This window comes from Schistocerca nitens, chromosome 2, assembly GCF_023898315.1.
Source record: "Schistocerca nitens isolate TAMUIC-IGC-003100 chromosome 2, iqSchNite1.1, whole genome shotgun sequence".
NCBI classification, from domain to species: Eukaryota; Metazoa; Arthropoda; class Insecta; order Orthoptera; family Acrididae; genus Schistocerca; species Schistocerca nitens.
The window spans coordinates 276,400,174-276,427,741 of record NC_064615.1 but is presented as its reverse complement, the minus strand read 5'-3'; the positions used below and the strand labels follow the sequence as shown (position 1 = coordinate 276,427,741).

Here is a 27,568-nt window from a genome sequence, read left to right as displayed (position 1 = left end):
ATGGGATTTTCTGTTGACAATATTGACTCATTCAAGAGCAAGTGCAACGTGCATCCAATAAACACCAGATGGAAAAATTGGCAAGGTTTGAATAGGCCTCGTTCTCTGAGGGGTCTGTACAAACTTATGTATATAGACAGTTCATTCACCCTGCGAGTCGAGATTCTCGGCAGTTTTTGCCTGTTATTGACTGATACTGGCGAGATATTGATCCTGGGGATTCCAAGACTTTTGAGAACATTTTTATTTTAACTCCAAAGTCTGATAACAAATAACAAAAGAAATATTTCTTGGTGTAGTATAACTACAAATTAACAATTTTATGATTTTTTCCTTTACTTGTACTGTGAAACATCTCTTCTTGCCGGGCCGGCCGCGGTGGTCTCGCACTTCCAGGCGCTCAGTCCGGAACCGCGCGACTGCTACGGTCGCAGGTTCTAATCCTGCCTCGGGCATGGATGTGTGTGATGTCCTTAGGTTAGTTAGGTTTAAGTAGTTCTAAGTTCTAGGGGACTGATGACCACAGATGTTAAGTCCCATAGTGCTCAGAGCCATTTTCTTCTTGCCAAACTTCTTGTCGTAGGTCAAGGGGAAGTACCCTATAGGTTTTAATGAATGAGTTTGCAACTGTCAAAACATGTGACATAAATGGGCATATCTTTTGATTGCACTGACTCAGAAGCTTCAATTTTTACGCCGCCAAGGGACCATAGACCTTAGTGTATGACATAAATTCCAGCTTGGTATGTCTACCCATACCTGAGAAGAATGGTTTATAACAGTCCGACAGACAGATGGACAACATTTTTACGGATTGAGGCACGAAACCCTAAAACCGATACTGAGTAGGATATCACTCCTTACACATTATATACAAGGGTGTGCTTTAATTAGATCTTCAGTATACTTATAGCAGAACTTTAAAAAATGGTAGATAAACCTGAAGTCTTCGGGTCTGAGATGAAAGGTATCGTTATGGCACACTCCCATTCTACAGAGCAGCTCCACGCAGTAGGTTTGAGTGTTATGTATTCCTGCAGTTTCTCACAATTTTTTGTGTTTTATCAAATCTTTTGTTTAAAAATTTTCTGATCATTGTTCTGTAAACTGTGTAGTGACTCGTTCTACGACCTAGTAGCTATGACTTGTGTGCTGCTAAGGAAGCGGATAAATTAAATAGAAACTGATCCTGTAGTTATACTTCTCCTAACCTTCTCGCTCCTAAGCGTAGATTTTTATTAATGAAAAGGTTATTTTGGTTCTGGGACAGTACAAGATTTAAATACTAAATTTAAAACATTCGAGTGCATCACCAGAATTTTAGAATGTGTTCAAAGTGAACAGCATTTAAGTTATAAAAGAACTTGAATATCTACAATACTCGGAAAACTCGATATTAGGCCTAAGCACCTAAAAATTATGAAAACAACGTCACTGTTATGTGAAAGTATGAGTGATTGGCAAATGTAGTCCCAGTGCTACATCGAAAAAAAATGTATCATCGTATTGTTGTTGTGGTCTTCAGTCCTGAGACTGGTTTGATGCAGCTCTCCATGCTACTCTATCCTGTGCAAGCTTCTTCATCTCCCAGTACCTACTGCAACCTACATCCTTCTGAATCTGCTTAGTGTATTCATCTCTTGGTCTCCCTCTACGATTTTTACCCTCCACGCTGCCCTCCAATGCTAAATTTGTGATCCCTTGATGCCTCAAAACATGTCCTACCAACCGATCCCTTCTACTAGTCAAGTTGTGCCACAAACTTCTCTTCTCCCCAATCCTATTCAACACCTCCTCATTAGTTATGTGATCTACCCATCTAATCTTCAGCATTCTTCTGTAGCACCACATTTCGAAAGCTTCTATTCTCTTCTTGTCCAAACTAGTTATCGTCCATGTTTCACTTCCATACATGGCTACACCCATACAAATACTTTCAGAAACGACTTCCTGCCACTTAAGTCTTTACTCGACATTAACAAATTTCTCTTCTTCAGAAACGATTTCCTTGCCATTGCCAGTCTACATTTTATATCCTCTCTACTTCGACCATCATCAGTTATTTTACTCCCTAAATAGCAAAACTCCTTTACTACTTTAAGTGTCTCATTTCCTAATCTAATTCCCTCAGCATCACCCGATTTGATTTGACTACATTCCATTATCCTCGTTTTGCTTTTGTTGATGTTCATCTTATATCCTCCTTTCAAGACACTGTCCATTCCGTTCAGCTGCTCTTCCAAGTCCTTTGCTGTCTCTGACAGAATTACAATGTCATCGGCGAACCTCAAAGGTTTTACTTCTTCTCCATGAATTTTAATACCTACTCCGAATTTTTCTTTTGCTTCCTTTACTGCTTGCTCAATATACAGATTGAATAACATTGGGGAGAGGCTACAACCCTGTCTCACTCCTTTCCCAACCACTGCTTCCCTTTCATGCCCCTCAACTCTTATAACTGCCATCTGGTTTCTGTACAAATTGTAAATAGCCTTTCACTCCCTGTATTTTACCCCTACCACCTTCAGAATTTGAAAGAGAGTATTCCAATCAACATTGTCAAAAGCTTTCTCTAAGTCTACAAATGCTAGAAACGTAGGTTTGCCTTTCCTCAATCTTTCTTCTAAGATAAGTCGTAAGGTTAGTATTGCCTCACGTGTTCCCATTATTTCTACGGAATCCAAACTGATCTTCCCCGAGGTCCGCTTCTACCAGTTTTTCCATTCGTCTGTAAAGAATTCGCGTTAGTATTTTGCAGCTGTGACTTATTAAACTGATAGTTCGGTAATTTTCACATCTGTCAACACCTGCTTTCTTTGGGATTGGAATTATTATATTCTTCTTGAAGTCTGAGGGTATTTCGCCTGTCTCATACATCTTGCTCACCAGATGGTAGAGTTTTGTCATGACTGGCTCTCCCAAGGCCGTCAGTAGTTCTAATGGAATGTTGTCTACTCCCGGGGCCTTGTTTCGACTCAGGTCTTTCAGTGCTCTGTCAAACTCTTCACGAAGTATCTTATCTCCCATTTTGTCTTCATCTACACCCTCTTCCATTTCCATAATATTGTCCACAAGCACATCGCCCTTGTATAAACCCTCTATATACTCCTTCCACCTTTCTGCCTTCCCTTCTTTGCTTAGAACTGGGTTTCCATCTGAGTTCTTGATATTCATACAAGTGGTTCTCTTCTCTCCAAAGGTCTCTTTAATTTTCCTGTTGGCAGTATCTATCTTACCCCTAGTGAGACAAGCCTCTACAACCTTACATTTGTCCTCTAGCCATCCCTGCTTAGCCATTTTGCACTTCCTGTCGATCTCATTTTTGAGACGTTTGTATACCTTTTTGCCTGCTTCATTTACTGCATTTTTATATTTTCTCCTTTCATCAATTAAATTCAATATTTCTTCTGTTACCCAAGGATTTCTATTAGCCCTCGTCTTTTTACCTACTTGATCGTCTGCTGCCTTCACTACTTCATCCCTCAGAGTTACCCATTCTTCTTCTACTGTATTTCTTTCCCCCATTCCTGTCAATTGTTCCCTTATGCTCTCCCTGAAACTCTCTACAACCTCTGGTTCTTTCAGTTTATCCAGGTCCCAACTCCTTAAATTCCCACCTTTTTGCAGTTTCTTCAGTTTCAATCTGCAGTTCATAACCAATAGATTGTGGTCAGAATCCACATCTGCCCCTGGAAATGTCTTACAATTTAAAACCTGGTTCCTAAATCTCGTCTTACCATTATATAATCTATCTGATACCTTTTAGTATCTCCAGGATTCTTCCAGGTATACAACCTTCTTTTATGATTCTTGAACCAAGTGTTAGCTATGATTAAGTCATGCTCTGTGCAAAATTCTACAAGGTGGCTTCCTCTTTCATTTCTTCCCCCCAATCCATATTCTCCTACTATGTTTCCTTCTCTCCATTTTCCTACTGACGAATTCCAGTCACCCATGACTATTGAATTTTCGTCTTCCTTCACTACCTGAATAATTTCTTTTATCTCGTCATACATTTCATCAATTTCTTCATCATCTGCAGAGCTAGTTGGCATATAAACTTGTACTACTGTAGTAGGCATGGGCTTTGTGTCTATCTTGGCGACAATAATGCGTTCACTATGCTGTTTGTAGTAGCTAACCCGCACTCCTATTTTTTTATTCAGTATTAAACCTACTCCTGCATTACCCCTATTTGATTTTGTATTTATAACCCTGTATTCACCTGACCAAAAGTCTTGTTCCTCCTGCTACCGAACTTCACTAATTCCCACTATATCTGACTTTAACCTATCCATTTCCCTTTTTAAATTTTCTAACCTACCTGCCCGATTAAGGGATCTGACATTCCACACTCCGATCCGTAGAACGCCAGTTTTCTTTCTCCTGATAACGACGTCCTCTTGAGTAGTCCCCGCCCGGAGATCCGAATGGGGGACTATTTTACCTCCGGAATATTTTACCCAAGAGGACGCCATCATCATTTAATCATACAGTAAAGCTGCATTTCCTCGGGAAAAATTACGGCCGTTCGCAGTACCAGCACAGCAAGGCCGTTTTGGTTAATGTTACAAGGCCAGATCAGTCCATCATCCAGACTGTTGCCCCTGCAACTACTGAAAAGGCTGCTGCCCCTCTTCAGGAACCACATGTTTGTCTGGCCTCTCAACAGATACCCCTCCGTTGTGGTTGCACCTACGGTACGGCCATCTGTATCGCTGAGGCACGCAAGCCTCCCCACCAACGGCAAGGTCCATGGTTCATGGGGGGATCATCGTATTATTGTGCTGAAATAAACAATCACTTTGTAACATTTGTTGTATCTTCTCATGGTCAGATTAATATTCACGGCGAAACTAACAATTGTGTTGGTGCCGAACACCACAAAATTACATCGGCCTTGCGAGCTAACACCCCAAAGATGTTTGGGCTCACATGCATTTCCCCTTCATCGAAATGTCTTGGCTCAAACTCGTCTAAGGGTTGAACCGCACGTGTCGCATTACACGCCCTAAATTAGAGGCTTGTGACCCTTTGGTTAAATTGTCTGGCTGATGGCAAGTTTGCGGAATACAAAGTTAATATAACATGTAATAATAATATCGGGAACTAAGTTAACAACCGATAAATGATTTAGGCCACACAGCTGCGAATTGGTTAGAATAATGTTTATTCCGAAAGCAAACTAATAGCGAAAGTGGTCGTATTTAGAGTTACTGTTACACTCGAGCGCATATCTATTTGATACAGTTCGATCATTCACAATCTCATCGTGAAATAGAGGTCCGATACTCCACCTCATCATTTACACGAATAGTTAAAGAGTTCACACCAGGCACGCAACTGCTCACCGCTCAGAGACCAAGTCTCGCGATACCACAAACGCAAAATTTTCTAAGTCGTTTCATTTCCTAGCTGCCTAAAGGCCGACTGTCCTCTTACACGTCTCAATCCGAACTCTTCCTCTCTGCCTGTCTCCGGCCGCGTTTTTCCGCGCGCCGAACATCTTCACTCAACTGACTAGAGTAGTTCCCTTTCCTGAGGCCGTCCGTCTGATTGGCTACAGCTTTCATTATTAGATCAAAAAAATTTGAAGATGTGCCTATCAGAATTCACAGAACTTGCTCAAATACGAATGTGCCATTACCAGTGGTACAAATAACAGATAAGAAACTGCACCCACGTAAGAATTTCTATTTTATAAATATCACAACACAGCTAATCTGTGATGGGAAAATACCGTCAGTGCTCTTTGCCATGCAAGAATTCTCCCACCTCCAAATAAACAATCAGATATTCTCCAAGTCAACGAACCTCACATATTAGAAGCCATGACCGAAGGGTCATCGGTGACGACAGTACAAGAGCTCTTGAGTAGAGGAGAGCTCACCAGTACACTGCACTCACCTACCTCCACACACGGGGGGGGGGGGTGCATCGCACATGCCTCAAGCAATGTTCGTGAACTGTTCACTTGTAAGCCTCTGCAAATTGTCACCAGCAGAAATATTCTTAAAACGCATTATTAAAGTTCAGTATCTGCATGATTTTAATTAAATGACGTTACTAGCACCATATGTGGCATACAAAGCCTATTGTGTCATTAGGAAGGAGCAACACTAGCCGCATTTCGGTCCCGTTCAACTGCTGAGACACGTCTCTTCCAACAGTGGCGTGTCTCCTCACAATTCACAATTTTTGGTGGCAGTGACATCAGACGCCACACTTTACCAAATATTACACCTGCTTGCAGTTAAAGCATTTTCTCCAATTTACATGCATGGAGACAAACTCTCAACTATGCTTTTATAAATACGGGAAATTCTCCACTGTCTACCGCAATAAAATGTACAATGGAATATTTTTCCTTCCCTTCCCTCTGGTTGGGTCTGCTGATGGACTTGTCCACAGGGACCAAAGTGAAGGAGTGTTGACCCAATAGAACTGGATTTTAGCTTTTACGATTGGTCCCTTCTCTGCATCCCTTCCAGCACTGCTGGATGTGTCTACATGGTGACATGATAATGGGAGGTTGCCATCCGCACCTACCCCCGAACACGCTACCTGGACAGTCTGTGATGCACTGCATTCACCTCTGAATTAATTCTCACAGGCTCGCTTAATTAAAACTTAAATATCTCCACACTCTGATTGTTAGGCTGTTTTTACCATTCTTAATGTAATGAAACACTGGAGAATTTAACTGATTCTCCAACTAATTATATTTCTGAAATATTATACTCAATTGTTTAAACTGCTAATTATCAGCATGAGTGTGTGCAGTATCATGACAGCACATTGATACATCTCAATTTATTCGATAGTGTATGACACATTAGCATATTACAGCATGTTCTAGGCACATTGTAGTTTAATATTACCAAAAGCAATAAAAATTACCTTGACTTGTAAATAATAGATTTCAGCTATCAGTCGTCCTTTTGAAATTTTATTGGCAGATCTAAATTTAAGCTAGAAACTAGCCATTCTCAATGCACTATCGTTTTTGATCAATGAATGTAATGCCTGTTGGTCGGTCTTCATCCACAGTTCATTGAATACTGAACTGAGAATACAAGGTTAATTCATATTAATTGTAATAAAGTAATAAAATAATTTCTTTTTGTGCATTTTAGCCTGAAATATATAATACATTGTATACAAAATCATATGAAATTCTTTTAGTTAAACAGGTCAGATAATATTAACCTGTTTAAAAGGTAGAAAGTATTTTTGGTATTGATAACTTCTGTTGAATAAAGGTAATGTTAGAGGAGGGTGTCCCTTTACAACTTGAGACTGGGACCTTTTGCTTTACTGGGGACTAGGAGTTGTCAGCACACAGCAGCAGGAGACCAGAAAGTTCAGTGGGGCTCTGTGGAGCCTTTTCTTAACTTTTTAGTCAGTTGAATAATTTCAGTATAATTATTGTCTTTCAATAAAAGTGTCATTTCAGCTTGGACCATTGTGAATTTCTTTCAGTTACTTTCTGAATTATATTGTAGCATTCTCTTCTATGTATGATCCAGGTTTCATCAATCTGTGGTACTTGGCACTGATGCTTCATGAGAACGTTACTGACATCCTTAAGTTTTGCACACCAGTATATAATAAGGAATGAAAATTAAAGCACCTGCAGCCATCTCTTTTGAATTTAATTTATTTACCCAACCTGTTTTGGTGTTCCACTCATTATTCCATATTCAGGCCCCTTGACCAATGTAAACTGGGAAAAATCCAGTCTCGAGTGCAGTCAAAACAGGAGCCAATATTAAATAAGTTGCCTAAGTGATGCCATCCCTTTATTCATCAACCAATGACAAATAATTTGTATAGGGCGTCAGTGGTGAGATCTGCATTAGATCTGTTTTACTGCATTAACTTGCGTTGCTCAGTTATCTATCCAAATCTTATATTAGATGGGAATTGAAATGAAAGATGTCCGCAATGTAAAAAAATAAACTTAATAAATGTAACTGTGGTCCTTAATAGGATACTATGGACCATGTTTATGTTTATTATGCATCTGGAGGCAGTGGATCCTCAAAAATACAAAATTTTAAAATAAACTTAATTTATTTATGAGCTTTCATAAATACGAGTACAATATTCAAGGTATTGCATAAACTCAATGTGATTACATAAAATATTAGTAGTTTCCCCTCCAGATGCAAGAGCAAGTTAATTCTTGGTCAACAGAAATCTTAAGCAAGCAATGCCAAATAGCCAATGAAGGAAACATAGCAATCTCAAATGCATTGCGTAGTACTTAATATTTTGTCCATGTAATTTATTGATCCTGGTTGGAACACAAGTCTCACTGTAAATTGTAGTTTCTTAAATGTAAAAGGAACATCCAATATAAGATAATTTCTTGGTAATGTTATCATTTCAGTTCAGTTACGTATAGAAAACATAAAATTTTGTTTTAAACGTCCCTTGTTTTCACCCCTGTAAACTTACCATATATGCTCAAATGCTTTGCTGAGGTGATATTCTTTTTTATTTCCTCCAGTGCTTACCTTGAGCTGCTGGATGGCTAGCTAAAGTTCGAGCATTGCCATCGATGAACAATGATGTGAGCTTAAGAATGTGAGGCGTATGGTTAAGCTGAAGCACGGAGTCCACCAAGTTATTTCAACTATAGTTGAGTCCCTGTAGGTCAATCCCTGATGGTCGCAGTGGGCTGGGCGTGGCACCTTTGCCAGGCCTACCTCAACCAGTAGTGATACACAATTTTGTAAATGTCTCTAAGGCAACACTTCAGTGTTATCACAATTCTGAACAGGGCTACTGTTTTTGCATGCAGCCATTAGTGCTTCACAGTTGAAAGCCGGCAACAGTGCTGCGAGCTGTCAGGGATGTCCTTACACTGTCTGTGCTATAGCACTGTACCTCCTAATATTGTGTCAGACCTTCTTATGCCTGGCATAGTGCAGCAACTCAGCATGGCATGGACTCAACAAGTTGTTAGAAATCCTGTGGAGAAATTCTGAGCCATTCCGCCTCTTTAGCCATCCGTGAATACGAAAGTGTTGCAAGTGCTGTATTTCGTGCATGAACTGATCTCTCGATTATATCCCATAAATGTTTGATGGCATTCATGTCAGGTGATCTGGGTGGCCAGATCATACGCTCAAATTATCCAAAACATTCTTCAAACCAATTGCGAACAGTTGTAGCCCACTGAAATGATGTTGTTGTTTGGGAACCTGAAGTCCATAAATAGTCTCCAAGTAGCTGAACATTACCATTTCCAGTCCAGAGGATCCAGTCCATTTCATGTAAGCACAGCCCACACCATTAAGAAGCTGTCACCAGGTTGCACAATGCCTTGTTGACAAAGTGGGCCATGGCTTCATGGGGTCTGTGCCACACTCAAACCCTACTATCAGCTCTTACTAAATGAAACCAGGACTCTTCTGACCATGCCACAATTTTCCAATTGTCTGAGGTCCAACCAATATGGTCAGAAACCCAGAAGAGGCACTGCAGGCGATTTGTGCTGTCAGCAGAGGCACTCGGGTCGGTCCTCTGCTGCCGTAGCCAATTAACGCCACATTTCACTACGCTATCTGTATGTCCTACATTGATTTCTGTGGTTATTTCACACAGTGTTGCTTTTCTGTTAGCACTGACAACTCTACTTATAAATCGCTGCTCTCAGTCGCCAAGTGAAGGCCGTTGGCTACTGCATTGTCCAAGAGGTGAAATTTGTTATTCTTGGTACATTCTCGATACTGTGATTCTCAAGATATTAAATTCCCTAATGAATTCTGAAATGGAATGCCCCATGCATCTAGTTCCAACTACCATTCCTTATTCAAATTCTGTTAATCCTGTCATGTGGCCATAATCATGTTGGAAAATTTTTCACATTAATAATCGGAGAACAAATGACAGCTCTACCAATGCACTGCCCTCTTATACCTTGTGTATATTCCATCTGTATATGTGCATATCACTATCTCATGACTTTTGTCACCTCACTGTATATAAGAAGTATGGAATAAGTTGCTAGTATTTCTCATAATAATTTAATCTTCAGTGAAAGTTTCTCATAAACATGTGTATGCTTACTCAAATGGAAAGGTAAAATTGTGTCATATAGATTAGAAGCATGTGACTTCGAAAGGATAGGCATTAGCTACAGTAACTCTTTGAAAATAAACTCAGCAACAGTGGAGATAAATGTTAAAAATGTCCTTATTTCAAGATTTCCTTTCATTGATAATACAACTATTTTAAAATTAGAAATCTAACTGGATTCATATTTGCTGAGGTACCATGATTATTGTTGACCATAATGCAATCTATGGATGTGAGGCCACTACTCATCTGAACAAACTATAATTGTAGAATTAATGGTAAGGGAGCTTACAATATTCACTCCCAATCCCAGGGATGATTTGTCATCACAACTGTCACTAAACAGCCAAGAAACACTGGAAATTGTGGTTTCAAAAGCAATATCCACCAGTTGCGGGCACATGTGAAAATTACTGAATTATCAGTTTAATAAGCCATGAGTACGAAAAACATATGGATTCTTTACAGGAGAATGGAAAAACTGGTGGAAGCCAACCTCAGGGAAGATCTGTTTTGATTCCAGAGAAATATAGGAAAATGCGAGGCAATACTGACCCTATGTCTCATCTTAGAAGATAAATTAAGGAAAAGCAAACTTGCATTTATAGCATTTGTAGACTTAGAAAAAGCTTTTGATGATGTTGGTTGGAATACACTCTTTGAAACTCTGAAGGTAGCAGGGGAGCAAAAGGCTATTTACAGCATATACAGAAAGCAGTCGTCAGTTATAAGAGTCGAGGGGTGTGAAAGGGAGGCAGAGATTGAAAATGGAGTAAGACAGGGTTGTAGCCTACCCACAATGTTATTCAATATGTACATTGAAGAAGCAATAGTAGGAATTAAAGTTCAGGGAGAAGAAATAAAAACTTTGAGGTTTGTCAGTGACATTGCAATTCTGTCAGAGATGGAAAAAGGACTTGGAAGTGCAGTTGAATGGAATGGACAGTGTCTTGGAAGGAGGATGTAAGATGAACATAAACAAAAGCAAAACAAGGATAATGCAATGCAGTCAAATTACATCAGGTGATGCTAAGGGAATCAGATTAGGAAATGAGACACTTAAAGTAGTAGGTGAGTTTTGCTATTAGCACAGCAAAATAACTGATGACAGCCAAAGTAGAGAAGATATAAAATGTAGACTGGCAATGGCCAAAAAGGCATTTCTGATGAAGAGAAATTTGGACCATAGCCATTTATGGAAGTAAAACATGTACAATAAAAAGTTGAGATAAAAAGGGAACAGAAGCTTTTGAAATGTGGTGCTACAGAAGATCACTGAAGATTCGATGGATTGATCATGTAACTAATGAGGAAGTACTTATTAGAATTTGGAAGACAAGAGACTTATAGCACAACTTCACTAAAACAAGGGATTGGTTGACAGGATACATTATGAGACATCAAGGAATCTACAATTTAGTATTTGAGAGAAATGTGAGGGGATAAAAATTATAGAGGGAGACCAAGAAATGAATGTACTAAGCAGATTCAGAAAGATGTAGGTTGCAGTAGTTATTTGGAGATGAAGAGGCTCGCACAGGATAGAGTAGCATGGAGAGCTGTGTCAAACCAGTCTTCAAACTGAAGACCACAACACAACAACAACATTGATTGCTATTCTAGAAAGTCCCAGACATTTTCTTAGATTAAGATCAGGTGATTTAGTGGACTAGTCAAGGTGATGTAAGGATCCTGAGTGTTCATCAGACCAGGAACATATGTTCGCAGCTCCGTGTATTGTCATACTGGAAGAAGGGAGTTCCCCAGCATGCTCATCATGAAGATGTAGAAGAAAGGGCAGCACTTTGGCATTGAAAATGTTGAAATAAATCTCCTGGTGCACATTCACCGTAATCAGAATTAGTGGGCCATAAAGCATCCGCAAAACATAACATGACCATGCCTGGACCAAACTATGCCCTCTCACACTGTTGGTTAAAATTCTATGGGGCCCTTTGGTGTATTTGACTTCCTGCATCCTTTTAAAACAACCTTGAGACTCACTGGAGGGCCCTACATGCCTCCAGTCAACTGTTGTCCACTTTCTGTGTTGTTTGGCCCATTGAAGACATACAAATGTTTGTGCCGCTATGAGCAATGATCATTTGTTACACAGCCAACTCAAAAAGTCAGCAAAGAGAAGGCTGAAAGTATTTTGTTCTTGTTTTCCTGAAAATGTTCTTGCTGTCGACCTATGCTTCCTCCTTTGAAATTGGCACAAACTCTGAAATTACATGTTAAGTGATAAGTGATTGTGAACACGAAAAACAAACAAACTGGCTGCACAGAACGATTACAAGTGGATGCAATGGTGTACCTGTTCAGTTCTGAATAGATAATGTGAAAGAAATTGCTCCTCTTCTAAGAGCAATTTATTGTAAGTTGTTAGAGAGTAATAAAGCTTTCAAAATGGTTTGGAACATGTTTGTTGTCCAGTCCAGTGGTCAGATTTAGGAGTCTTTTGAGAGTAGTCAGATGGCTACAGTCAATTGAGTAGTTGTATAGAGGAAGTGAATGTTTAAACCTGTCTCTTGAGTCAAAGTGAGGATGGTGACCCTGATTTAACTGACAGGATATGTGTAGCAGGGCCTAAAAATTATCTAAGTCTGCCAACAAACATTTCAGAGGGAGTCTCCGGCCGGGGCAATACATTGCTTCACTTGTCTCGTACACAGCACAGTGCTGAGAGTTGGTGGGCTCCAGTTGCTAACCTCAATGCTGAAGATGACTTCAAGCAAGAAGAAACACAGAGGAGCATGCCTACCATACAGCACTCTGAGGCAAGTTCATCAACCAATTAGAACTTCAGGCTCCTCCCAAAGTCAACATAAGGTAGGATTCTGAGCCACTTAAAATTGCAGTCATTCTGAACAACAAGATCAGAATTATGATTCAGGCAAGCAGAGAGCATTTTTGAACAGCATGGCATCAGGAGTAACACTGATTGTTTTCTTGGTGCACTTAAATGAAGTGCAGGTAGTTCAAGCAAAAGTATTGCAAACTCAGGGTTACCTTGAATTAAGAAACTATTTCATGAAACATTTCTGACTGGAGAAATTACTCAGAGATAAATAATTAGGAGGCAAGTCTCCCAGCTGGCCAGTGTGGTCGAGCGGTTCTAGGCGCTTCAGTCTGGAACCGCACGACCGCTACGGTTGCAGGTTCAAACCCTGCCTCGGGCATGGATGTGTGTGATGTCCTTAGGTTAGTTAGGTTTAAGTAGTTCCAAGTTCTAGGGGCTGATTACCTCAGATGTTAAGTCCCATAGCACTTAGAGCCATTTGAACCAAGTCTCCCAAACAGTTATTAAAGAAACTTATGTCACTGGTGCATGTTTTGGCTCAAACAAACATCCACCTAACATTCAGACCATTTTAGCAGTTAAAACAGAGATGCCTCTCAGTGTTCTGGTGGGTAAAGTGGATAACATATAAAACAACTTGCAATAGAATGTTTTCAGCATGGAGGCAAACAACAACATGACAGATAGCCCAGGACAGTGCATGCTTTGGGCAAGGCCACGTAGTGGACCCAGACCACGCAAAACTTCCAGCATGCCCATGGCAACAACTGATGAAGTGGTGCCCAAATAGCAGTGCTTTAACACAAACAACACTCAGAGGCCATACTACGTAACAAGTGGTGAACCACAACTTGTATTCAAGAGCAGGATGAGAAGGATTGTGTTGTTAGTAGTAATTGGTGGTGGTATCATCAAAGATGTGGTAGCAAGGCTCAAAAATATGTTGCACTCTGCAGTCACCCAAATGCATCTCATGCCCACAAACATCGAATTAGTCGCTCTCCCTCCTATCCTCCACCCATGACTACCATGTCGTGTTTTCAGTAAACATAAATTTCTGCTCATCCCAGCAGATTGCCGTCAGTTGTACCACACAAGATGTGACAGCAGAGTGAATTTTGTAGTGATAAAGATAAATAATGATTACATTGTTCATAATACTTATATCCACAGAGAACATATTACATGATACACACTCAAACAGGAACTGCTACTCAAAGATAGTTCACACCTCATAGACAGCAAGGACAAAGAAGAAACAAGGAGCCAGATTACCAATATAACAGTGCTACTTAAGGTGGCAACAGTTTCAGCTTGTGACCAAAATACATGTATTGCTCTCTAGCAAGTGGTTCAGTTAACACAGCAGCAAGCATTTCCTTTGACGGCAAGTACCTAACAACTGTCTCATTCCTTTTTACACATTGTATAATAAAATTCTATTTAGCACAACTGTATTTCAATCTAGAATGCAACACAGGATTTTGTGTCAGTCTAATAGAACTCTGGTTGCCATGAAAAATTATTACAGTATTTTGACGCATATTATTTAACAATTCTCCTGTCAGCCATCTCAAATATACTGCCTCTTTGGTTGCAGAATTTAAAGCTGCACATTCACCTTCAGTAATTGAAGTTCCAAAGTGCTTCCGTTTCTTGCTTTCTCCCCAACAGAAAAGCACTTGCATACTGTGACAACCCTGTAGTTAAATCATGTACCAAATCTGAGTCAACATAAACAGTTATATGCAGATCTTCAAAATCTCCTTTGTAAAACACAATGCCACAATTCATAGTACCCTTGAGATAATGACCTGTTATACACATACCTAGAAAGGGCTTTGCTTCTCCTAGATCTTTAACTTCAAAAAGCTCAGATAATACCCAATACAGTTTGTCTTTCATCACATTGTTATTACACATTACATAAAAATCATCCACATATGAAGCAGCAATTGCAAGATTTTTGCCTGGCCTTTTAATGAACACAAACTCTTCATCATTATTTGCAGCATAATCTAGATCTAAAACCACACTTTTGCCTTTTCAGTCCACTGTCTTAGCTGAATTTTAAACTGTAAATGTCCTTTTGAAGTAAAACCTTTTGGTTGTTCGTGAAAATAGTTTCCTCCAAGTCCACATACAGAAAATCAGTCTTAATATCAAAATGATAAATCTTAAGATCAACATTTACAGCTAAACTAATGAAAATTCCAAGAGTACTATATCTCACAACATGTGAAAAGGTTTCACAATAATCTCTTAACAAACTTTTGTGTAAATGTTTTAGCAATAAGTCTAGCTTGGTAGAGTGCTATACTACCTGCATTCCTTTTCGACTTAAATACCCACTTATTACCTACAATATTTTTACTCTTTGGTGGGCCCACAAGTTACCAAACACCAATGTTCTGGAAACCATTTATTTCCTCGTTCATGACCTTTATCCAGTCTTCTCTGTCACTTGTCAACATTGTGTCCTCCAAGTTAACAGGATCTTTTCCCAAACAGAAAAAAAACTCTTGCCAAATAGGTGACATAATCTGGGTACTCCTTGGGTTTTGGTACCTTCTGACTGGATGGTCCCTTCTGGAGCATCAGATTCCATTGGCTGCATCTCAATCTCTACTATGTCTACCACTGACTGAGCATCTGGGATGTAGTGTGGGTTTTGATCAGTATCGGCTTTGTCAGTCCCAGCATTGCTGACGTCCACTATTTCCTCTGTCTATCCTCATTCAGTATACCATTCATTCAGCCAGAACATACAGTAATCTTCATTATTTTCAGCGAGTGTCCTGGTGCTGTTAGTCATGAACTCATTCTCCACAAAAATGTCATTTCTGCCTTTCACAATTTTCGTGGGGTTTTATGGAACATTTAGTCTGTAGCCTCTCATTGTTTCATCATAACATATGACAACAAGTTCTTTAGCTTCGGCATCCCAGTCTCTTCTATTTTGATCTGCTATAAGGAGAAGGGCCCATCAACCAAACACCTTTAAATGGTTCAAACAAGACACTACTCCCTTCCCTAACTTCTGTGACAAACACAGCTGTAATGCATGCTTCTGTCCGATATTGCTTAGGCAGACTCAGTTCAAATAACATGCACCATGTCATCTCACAGTTTGTTCTGTTAGTCCTCTCCACTACACCATTCTGTTCTGGACTATAGGGCACGCCAATCTGATGCTACATTCCATTCTTTCTGAGATTACAAATTCACTGCCACTGTCTGATCTAACTAATTTGATCTTTGCACCCACTCTTTTTCTTCCTAAGTTTTAGATGCAGAGAAAAATTCCAATGTTTGATCATTACTCTCAAGAAAATAACAGAATATCCTCCTGGAACAATCATCCACTACTACGTACAAGAACTTTGCCATACCATGTGACATTTTTTCCGTGAGGCCACATAAATCCACATGCACAAGAATAAGCATCCCAGTTCCATGTTGTCTTCCAGTCTTAGGAAATGTAAATTTTGACATATTACCAAGCACACACAGTTTACACTTGGCAATATGTTCAGTTTTGCAACACTCCAACTTTATGCCACCACTCTGTAAACGTAACTTAAGTCCAGTATCAACTCTAACATGGTCAATTCTATGGTGCCATAACTCTTCCACATTATTAATTTTTTTTAACAGTTAGAGCATGCTCATCTGACAACACAGGTTCAAAATTTTTTAGTTTATAAATTCCATTTGACTATGACCCAGAACAAATGTCTCTCCACTTTTGAGCATCTTATATCCATCTTTGTCAAAAACAACATTTGTGCCTTTCTCAAGCAAAGCAGAAACTGACAACAAATTGGTGGCTAAGCCAGGGACAAGAATAATGTTCATGATAGAAGCTAACAATGTAATGAAAAGGAAAGTTGCTGCCACTCACCACATAGCGGAGGTGCTGAGGTCGCAGATAGACACAACAAAAAGACTTTCACAAATAAAGTTTTTGACCATTAAGGCCTTCATCAAAAATAGATGACACACACACACACACACACACACACACACACACACACACACACACACACATGCAAACGCAACTCACACAGCTGAAGCCACACTGCGAGCAGCAGCACCTGTGCGTGGCATATGATGGGAGTGGCGACTGGGTTGGGGTAAGGAGGAGGCTGGGGCAGGGAGGGGGAGGCATACTAGGATAGGAGTGGTGGACAGTGAAGTGCTGCAGGTTAGACAGAGGACAGGGGAGAGGTGGAGAGGGGGGTAGCAGAAAAGGGGAGAAGTAAAAAGACTGTGTGCGATGGTGGAATGAGGGCTGTGTAGTGCAGGAATGGGAATGGGGAAGGGGCTGGATGAGTGAGGACAATGACTAACGAAGGTTGAGGCCAGGAGTGTTATGGGAATGTAGCATATATTGAAGGGAAAGTTCCCACCTGCGCAGTTTGGAAAAGCTGGTGTTGGTGGGAAGGATCCATATGACACAGGCTGTGAAGCAGTCATTGAAATGAAGGATGTCACGTTTGGCAGTGTGCTCAGCACCACTGTGGTCCACTTGTTTCTTGCCCACAGTTTCTCAGTGGCCATTCATGCAGACAGACAGCTTGTTGGTTGTCATGCCCACATAGAATGCAGCACAGTGGTTGCAGCTTAGCTTGTGGATCACATGACTGGTTTCACAGGTAGCCCTGCATCTGATGGGACAGGTGATTGTGACCGGACTGGACTAGGTGGTGGCAGAAGGATATATGGGGCAGGTCTTGCATCTACGTCTATTACAGGGGTATGAGCCATGAGGTAAGGGGTTGGGAGCAAGGGTTGTGTAGGGATGGATGATTATATTGTGTAGGTTTGGTGGACAGCAGAATACTACTGTGGGAGGGATTGGAAGGATAGTGGGCAGGACATTTCTCATTTCAGGGCACAACGAGAGGTAGTTGAAACCATGGCCAAGAATGTAATTCAGTTGCTCCAGTCCTGGATGGTACTGAGTTATGAGGGGAATGCTCCTCTGTGGCTGGATGGTGGGACTTTGGAAGATGGCAGGAGACCGGAAAGATAAGGCATGGGACATTTGTTTTTGTACAAGGTTGGGAGGATAATTACAGTCTGTGAAGGCTTCAGTGAGACCCTCGGTATATTTCAAGAGGTAATGCTTGTCACTGTAGATGCAATGACCGTGGGTGGCTAGGCTGTATAGAAGGGACTTCTTGGTATGGAACAGGAGGCAGCTGTCAAAGTGGAGGTATTGCTGGCGGTTAGTATGTCTGATGTGAATGGAGGTACTGATGTAACCATCTTTGAGTTGGAGGTCAACATCTAGGAAGGTAGCTTGTTGGGTTGAGTAGACCAGGTGAAGCAAATGGGGGAGAAGTTGTTGAGGTTCTGGAGGGACGAGGACCAGGTATCCTCACCCTTGATCCAGATCATAAAGATATTATCAATGAATCTGAACCAAGTGAGGGTTTTAGGATTCTGTTTGTTTAGGAAGTATTCCTCTAGATGACACATGAATAGGTGCCATGTGGGTGCCCATAATTGTACCCCAGATTTGTTTGTAGGTAATGCCTTCAAAGGAGAAGTAATTGTGGGTGAGGATATAGTTGGTCGTGCTGACTAGGACAGAGGTTGTTGATTTGGAACCTGTCAGGCATTGGGAAAGGTAGTGTTCAGCGGAGGAAATGGTTGGTACCTTTTATATAGGAGGGTAGGTTCCAGGTAACAGGTTGAAGGTGTTGGTATACAAGAGCAGAGATTCTCTCAGTGGGGGCACAGTAACTGGCCACAATGGGGCATCCTGGGTGGTAGGGTTTATGGACTTTAGAAAGCATGCAGGAGGCAGGAGTGCAGGGAGTGGTAGGGGTGAGCAGAGAGGTGGACTCTAGGAAGAGGTTTGGGACGGGCCTAAGGATTTGAGTAGTGACTGGAGATCCTGCTGGATTTCTGGAATGGAGTCACTGTGGCAGGATTTGTTGGTGGAAGTATCTGATAGCTGGTGGAGTCCTTCAGTCAGGTAATCCTTGTGGTTCAAAACAGCAGTGGTGGAGCCTTTGTCCACAGATAGGGTTATAAGGTTGGGATCAGTTTTTAGATGGTGTGCTGCGATTCTTTCTGTGGATGTAAGGTTAGTTTGCATGTTGAGGGATTTGGGGAATGATGGTGAGGCAAAGTTCAAGGTTAAGAAGTTCTGGAAAGTTAACAGGAGGTGATTTGGAGGCAGTGGGGGTGGATCGTGGTTGGATGGAGGAGTGAACTGAGTTAGGCAGGGTTCGACATTGGCCTTGGGTTGAGTCTGATTGGTAGGGTTGTTGGTGGTGAAAAAGTGTTACCACTGTAGGGACTGGGAGAAGGAGAGGTCTGTCTTTAACAAGTGCTGCATGATTGAATTTGGGAGTGGGCCAAAAGATGAGGTCTTTGAAAAGGATTGATATTTCTGTGGGACTAAGGCTTCTGGAGAAAAGGTTCATGACTATGTTGCAAGTCTTTTTAGGTTCTGGATTGTTTGTAGTGGTGGAAGGGAGTTTTAGAGGTGAGGTAAGTGGAGTAGGCCTGTGAGACAGGGATTTGTCAGCAATGAGAGGACGTGGGGGAGGTTTGGAGGTTGTTGTAGAGGTGGTGGACAGTGGTACTCCAAGGTGGGAATTGGAAATGAGCAGGGCGGAGAGCTTTTTTGGGTGTTATTGTGCATGTTGTTCTAGTTTGTGTGTTATGGTTTCCAGGAATTTGGAATTGCATAGTAGAAGAATTTTGCAGATGGAGAGAAGGTACTTTCTGATAGAAGATATGTCTGGTAAACTGACAATAACATCTCCTTTCCCTTAATTTACTAATTCAACATTATCAGCATATTGGAAAATTGTTTGTTTGGAGTGTTCAGGTACAAAATCGTGAAGCCCTTCCATTGTTGAAGTCATGTATCATGTGGCCCCAGAATCAAAGATCCACTCATTCTGGTTGAAATCTGACGTACCAAGTGTACAAAGCAATGATGTGTCTGCTCCCTTGGAGTCCTTCTTTGGTGATTCTTGCTTTTGGGGACAGTCAGACTTGATGTGACCATACTAGCAACAACTGAAACATTTTATCTTATGTTTTTCTTGTTTGTCTTTGCAGAAATCCAGACATGATTTCATACAATGCTTTGTGAACAAGGCACTAACACTACTATCTTTTTCCAACTTCAGGTATTCTTCCACACTTCCATTTAGCAACTTTGATTTGATGTTTTCTGAGGTGAAATTTTTGTCCATTGTACTGGATTCTAACCCATCTGGTAAGACACACAAACTTTTGGTGAACTTGTGAGAGTAATGACTGCAGTTAGTCCATCATCAACTGGTTTGCCCATGCTCTGCAGTTTGTTGCCTACATCCAGAATATGAATAATGTAACTTTGAACATTTGCTTCAAATTTGGATAATGTGGTATCCAACAGAGCATCCTAGAGATTCATCCACCAAGGTTTATTCATACCAGCAAGCAAGTTTTCCAGTCTCCCACACTTCTTTTGTATTTCTTGTGTTTTCCGCCTATACATATAGAGATTTGAACACATTCAAAAGAATAAGTGTCCGAGCATCTATATCCTTCCTTGTGTTTGTAAAAGTATTTACATCTATGTCAATATCCCATAATTTTTTGTGCATTAGAATGAGTTTAATTCCAAACTTCCATGTACTGTAATCATCTTTGCTTCTCGACTTGTCTACCACTGGAGTAGTGGTTTTGGTGAAACATTCATCTGAAGACATTTTTGGAAACCTGAATTCACAGGCACTAAATCACATAGCTAATTTCTTTTGAAAACCAAGACTTTAAATGCTTCAGACTGTGACAAAACACAAATCAAAACAAATGTCACTCACAACGTGGTCAGATAACTTAAAATCCTTGCTCAGCTATTCATCTCCCTACCTACACAGCATACATAGTTCACTGCACAGGTTTACACAGTTTCTGGCAGCTGCTAATGATTTGCTCATTCAAACTTGTGGTAGGAAGTATCTAGACTTGAAGCTCATTATGAACAGGAAAATTTAGTGGAGCTTCATAGTAGCTGATGTAACATCTGTCATTAGTGGAGGTAGATTAAATGCACTTTAAGCTTCCTTTTGACTACACTGTATAGGAATTTCTGGAGACCACATCTACAGAGAAGGCAGGGCGAACATGCAAACACAATACAATAAATTATATTTGGGCATCATCCATATCAGAAGTTGCTGCTAAGCCTCACCATCTAACTCCAAAGAAATTTTTATAAGCACAGGAGGACATAAGCAGGCAAATAAAGGCAGGTATAATGGGCCCCACTGATGAGTCTCACTGCTCCGTACCGTTTTGAAGAGAAACAATATATGGTGTTTATGTGGTGACTACAGAGCTCTAAATGTAAGGACAATGCCTGATAGATATCCCATTCCACATGTGATGGACTTCAACAACGCAACTGTGAACCCACAGGTATTTAGTGTCACTGATTGTGAGAAACCCTATGCAAAAATACCGGTAGCTCCAGAAGACATTGAAAGACAGCTGTCACTATCCCATTTTGCCTGTTGACATATCACTACATGCCTTATAGTTTGCAGAACATGGTGCACACCTGGCAATGATTCATCCACCAAGTCCTTCATTGCTTGGATTTTTTGTTGTGTTGCATGGATGATAATTTGGTGTTCTCTGATTCGCCAGAAACAACACAAGACTTATCTCAGGCCGCTTTTCTAATACTTTCAATAGTATGGTATAGTTATGAATGAGGACAAATGCATCTTGGGTAGAGACAATCTGAATTTTCGTAGTTTTAACGTGTCTGCAGAGGAAGTGTTGAACATACATAAAATTCCAGTGCTACAAACCTACAAAGATCTAAGGTGTTCCTTAGGGATGCTTAATTACTGTAAAAAGCATGTGCCTACAGCTGTGGAACTACAAGCACCACTCAGTGACATTTTAAAAGGCAAACATACTTCATCAAAACTAGACATGGTTGTCTCACTGGGTACTCTGCGGTCGTTCATTAAATAAAATATGGCGTTTCAGTCTTCGATCGCTATTCTTTATTTTCAATTACCGGTTTCGGGCTAGCTGCCCATCTTCAGATCTGTTAGACAATGTTAAAAATGTAATTAATAAGAGGGATACAGTTAGTGATAAAAATATCTTAGTTTACAAAAAGAAATTTTGGAACGTATTAAATGCCAACATACCATATGTTGTAGTTACAGAGTAACTTGTCCGTACAGAACACAAAGTTCACTGTCATAAGTAAAGTAATTTCAAGCTGTTAAAACATTATATCGCAGTATTTAAGAGTAACCTGATTGGTAACAGTAAAAAGTGCCCTCTACCTATAACAATTGTGCATCTGTTATTTCGCCGTATATATTAATGGCGAATATTCTTTTTAATAAAACAATTTTTAAGGTAATAACATATGAATAATCTTTTTGAGTGGACCATGAAACGAAAAATTTTCCCTTAATTTAAAATTTCTTTATAAAGAAACATAAAATATAATTAAAATGTAGATATTCTTCCGAAAATGTGCGTTTGCTCTTCTTTGTTTTTGATTGGTGGTGGAGTGGATGTCCCTACGTCAGAACGTATACAACGCCACGCCGAGTTGTCTTGCGCCGCGCCCAATTCACCTCGCCGCCAGTACGCTGAGGGCCGCTCCGCTGTAGCTCTCTCACTGGGGCGTGCTGTTGCGTTCAAGAGTAAGCCTAAAACAGGTCTTAAAAAATCTCATAATAATTCCTGTGCATAAAATCACTTTGCTCATTAAGTAGTAGGCCTGGGGTTTTTCTTTGATGTGCGTATATTTCAATCTCTTCGAGCACGTTGAGATAGAGACTTTTTGGAGCTTTATGTAGCACCTCCATTTGTTCATTTATATTACTCACTTCATGTCTACTCTCTTTTACATGTGTTCCAAATGCTGTTCGATTGCTATGACTGCAATGTTCCCTGTATCGAATTTCAAAATTCCGCCCTGTTTGTCCTATATAATAACTGTCACATTCAGCACATTTAATCTTATATACTCCGGAATTATTGTATTTCATTTGTTTCGTCGTTGCTGGTTTATGTCTTAATCTATGTGCCATTTGCCCTTCGTTCTGAAATGCCACTGCGATGTTTTTTGGAAAGCATTTAGCAATTCTTTCCGACACACGCCCTTTGTATGTCAGGGTGACAAACTTCTTCTTAACTTTAATTTTCCTAGAATCGCTACTGATGCCCGCGGATTTGTTTTTGATCTTGTTAAACATACGTGTAACATCTTGTGTCCTGTGCCCGTTAGCTGCTGCTACTTGCTTAATAATACCTAGTTCTTTCTGCAACTCATCTTCCTGTAGTGGCAATCTGAGGGCTCTGTTGCACATTGCATGAAAGTACGCTCTTTTATGCTGTGCCGGGTGGTGCGACGTCGCTACTATGATGTTGTCGGAGCAAGTGTCTTTTCTATAGACGCCGAAAACGTGCCTGCCTCCCTCCTTTCTGACGGTCAAATCTAAATAGTTAATTGCCCCATTGTTTTCCATTTCTAGTGTGAATTGAATTTTTGGATGCTGCTCGTTTAAAACTTTAGTCATTTCCTCTACATCTTCTTTTTCCCCTTTGAATAATAAAATAGTGTCGTCAACATACCGTCTGTAATAAATTAACTTCTCCTTAATTTCTGGAAAAGAGCTAAAAACTTTGTTCTCAAAGTCATTCATAAAAATTTCAGCTAAAATGCCTGATAGACTGTTACCCATAGCTAAACCTTCATCTTGAATAAAAACTTTATCGTTAAAGATAAAACTATTAAAACTCAGTGTGAACTCTAGCATATCTACGAGTTCGACGATTTCACCCATGCTCATTGACTTATTTTTTATCAGGTTTTTCCTTATAATTTGCAAAGTTTGAGCATGGGTGAAATCGTCGAACTCGTAGATATGCTAGAGTTCACACTGAGTTTTAATAGTTTTATCTTTAACGATAAAGTTTTTATTCAAGATGAAGGTTTAGCTATGGGTAACAGTCTATCAGGCATTTTAGCTGAAATTTTTATGAATGACTTTGAGAACAAAGTTTTTAGCTCTTTTCCAGAAATTAAGGAGAAGTTAATTTATTACAGACGGTATGTTGACGACACTATTTTATTATTCAAAGGGGAAAAAGAAGATGTAGAGGAAATGACTAAAGTTTTAAACGAGCAGCATCCAAAAATTCAATTCACACTAGAAATGGAAAACAATGGGGCAATTAACTATTTAGATTTGACCGTCAGAAAGGAGGGAGGCAGGCACGTTTTCGGCGTCTATAGAAAAGACACTTGCTCCGACAACATCATAGTAGCGACGTCGCACCACCCGGCACAGCATAAAAGAGCGTACTTTCATGCAATGTGCAACAGAGCCCTCAGATTGCCACTACAGGAAGATGAGTTGCAGAAAGAACTAGGTATTATTAAGCAAGTAGCAGCAGCTAACGGACACAGGACACAAGATGTTACACGTATGTTTAACAAGATCAAAAACAAATCCGCGGGCATCAGTAGCGATTCTAGGAAAATTAAAGTTAAGAAGAAGTTTGTCACCCTGACATACAAAGGGCGTGTGTCGGAAAGAATTGCTAAATGCTTTCCAAAAAACATCGCAGTGGCATTTCAGAACGAAGGGCAAATGGCACATAGATTAAGACATAAACCAGCAACGACGAAACAAATGAAATACAATAATTCCGGAGTATATAAGATTAAATGTGCTGACTGTGACAGTTATTATATAGGACAAACAGGGCGGAATTTTGAAATTCGATACAGGGAACATTGCAGTCATAGCAATCGAACAGCATTTGGAACACATGTAAAAGAGAGTAGACATGAAGTGAGTAATATAAATGAACAAATGGAGGTGCTACATAAAGCTCCAAAAAGTCTCTATCTCAACGTGCTCGAAGAGATTGAAATATACGCACATCAAAGAAAAACCCCAGGCCTACTACTTAATGAGCAAAGTGATTTTATGCACAGGAATTATTATGAGATTTTTTAAGACCTGTTTTAGGCTTACTCTTGAACGCAACAGCACGCCCCAGTGAGAGAGCTACAGCGGAGCGGCCCTCAGCGTACTGGCGGCGAGGTGAATTGGGCGCGGCGCAAGACAACTCGGCGTGGCGTTGTATACGTTCTGACGTAGGGAAATCCACTCCACCACCAATCAAAAACAAAGAAGAGCAAACGCACATTTTCGGAAGAATATCTACAGTTTAATTATATTTTATGTTTCTTTATAAAGAAATTTTAAATTAAAGGAAAATTTTTCGTTTCATATGTTATTACCTTAAAAATTGTTTTATTAAAAAGAATATTCGCCATTAATATATACGGCGAAATAACAGATGCACAATTGTTATAAGTAGAGGGCACTTTTTACAGTTACCAATCAGGTTACTCTTAAATACTGCGATATAATGTTTTAACAGCTTGAAATTACTTTACTTATGACAGTGAACTTTGTGTTCTGTACGGACAAGTTACTCTGTAACTACAACATATGGTATGATGGCATTTAATACGTTCCAAATTTTCTTTTTGTTAACTAAGATATTTTTATCACTAACTGTATCCCTCTTATTAATTACATTTTTAACATTGTCTAACAGATCTGAAGATGGGCAGCTAGCCCGAAACCGGTAATTGAAAATAAAGAATAGCGATCGAAGACTGAAACGCCATATTTTATTTAAACATACTTCAGGTGGAAAGATAGTGAAGTGAACTTAAGAGCAGTTGGTAGCCTTCCATAAAATGAAGGAATATGCAGCTCATGCGATACTGAGCATGCTTTTCCGTCGTGACTCATTATAGTAGCATTGGTATATACCAGTCAGATAGCCTTAAGAGCAGCATTACAGCAATTGGTGAATAAAGCCTCGCACACCCTGGCATTTTTTTGCAGACGCCTATACCAGTGCAACAAAAGTGAAGTACAATAGCTACAGAACTGTATCTGATCTATCCTGTGATACAGCACTTCAGAGGCTTCGTGGAAGGCAAGCATTTCACTGTCTAAATGGACCATGTTCCTTTAACTGCTTTCTTATCAAAGGTCGCAGCACACAGCTCACCTGGACAATGCCGACAGGGAGAGTACATTTCTCAGTCCACCACTAACGTGGGTCATATCAGCAGCAGTAAGGATGTTATGGTTGACTTCTTGCACTGCTGTGCAAGTATCAAGGCTATTCCTTGGATAAATGTAACAGAGCAACAACAGGATGACAGTAACTTACACATGCTGCTTGCACAACAAACGGCCAGCTTCAGTGTGTCATAGATTTATGTACCAGAAATACAAACTTCGTTGTGGCGTGACACATCCCACAACCTGCATCTTGTGTATACCTAGACATCTCCAACGCCAGTTATTTGAGGCTTCCTATACCGTAATTTAGTGCATTCATGAGTGAGAGCTACTATCAAGTTGCTCACAAAGAAGGTAATGTGGCAGGGGATCAAAAAAGATTGTCAAAACTGGGCGCAGTCACGCAAAAGACGTCAACAGTGTGTGCATGTACATTTGGACCTCAGGAGTCCATTGCTGTACAGTATAATTACTTGTTGACAGTGATAGGTAGATTTACTTGTTGGCTGGAAGCCATTCCCATCATAGACATGACAACAGAAACTGTCGCCAGAGCTTTTGTCAGTGGCTGGCTGTATCACAATTTAGGATGGCTCATATGACAACAGATCATGGGAGGCAATTTGAGTCACTGTACTCCATGAGCTTCTACATCTATGTGGCTGCTCATATATCAGAACCACAAGCTACCATCCGACAAGCAAAGGGATGGTAGAAAGGTTTCTTAGAGCTTTGGAGGTAGTTATAATGTGCAACATGCAACACAACTGGTATATGGAGCACAAATATGACTTCTGGCTGAGCTCATTTCCAATAAACCAAGACATCTTCCTAGTGAAGAAGCTGCAATGGACTTCAGCCAACATCTACTGAGAGGAATGGCTCAAATTCAGCCAACAGCACCAAAAATACGTTGAGATAAATCAGTCTCTGTCCACAAGGACCTCCTGGTAATGACACATGTCAGGCTGAGGGACAACTATATACGGCACCCTTTATGATTTTCATACATGGGATGTTACAGAGTCCTCCAGCTAGACGTCAACACATTCAAAATGAAGGAAATGATAAGGACAAGACTGTTTCCATTGAATGCCTGAAACTAGCCCATTCAGAAAAGGACAAGAAGTGCCTTTGGCCACTGGTCACAGTGTCTAAATAACCAGGATCAGAAACAGTATTTCCTCTCCACCTCACAAGCCAGCAGCACAGAAGATCTGGATGATGCTTTGACCTCTACTTAAACCCAACACTGGATAAGGACACTATTCCCACTATTACCAGCAGTGGTCACAGGTGTTGGAAGAACTGTGAAACACCATTTCCCTGACATCCTCGTTGCTTCTAGATTTAAAAAAAAAAAAAAAAAAAAAAAAAAGAAGTGTGTGTGTGTGTGTGTGTGTGTGTGTGTGTGTGTGTGTGTGTGTGTGTGTGTGTGGGAGGGGGGTGGGGGGTGGGGGTAGGAGGCTGCTGTAATTACCTCAGTGATTGACCTATGACTTCGCACAATGAAACAAAATTAGTGTATGATATCTTTAAGATTACTTTCTTTTGTCTA

At 40.3% G+C, this 27,568-nt stretch overlaps 1 protein-coding gene across 1 annotated transcript in view; it reads left to right on the top strand.

Annotated features, from left to right (window-relative positions):
• Nucleotides 1-27,568, top strand: part of LOC126234982 (xaa-Pro aminopeptidase ApepP-like) — a 241,482-nt gene that overhangs the window by 132,786 nt on the left and 81,128 nt on the right. The window lies entirely within an intron of this gene.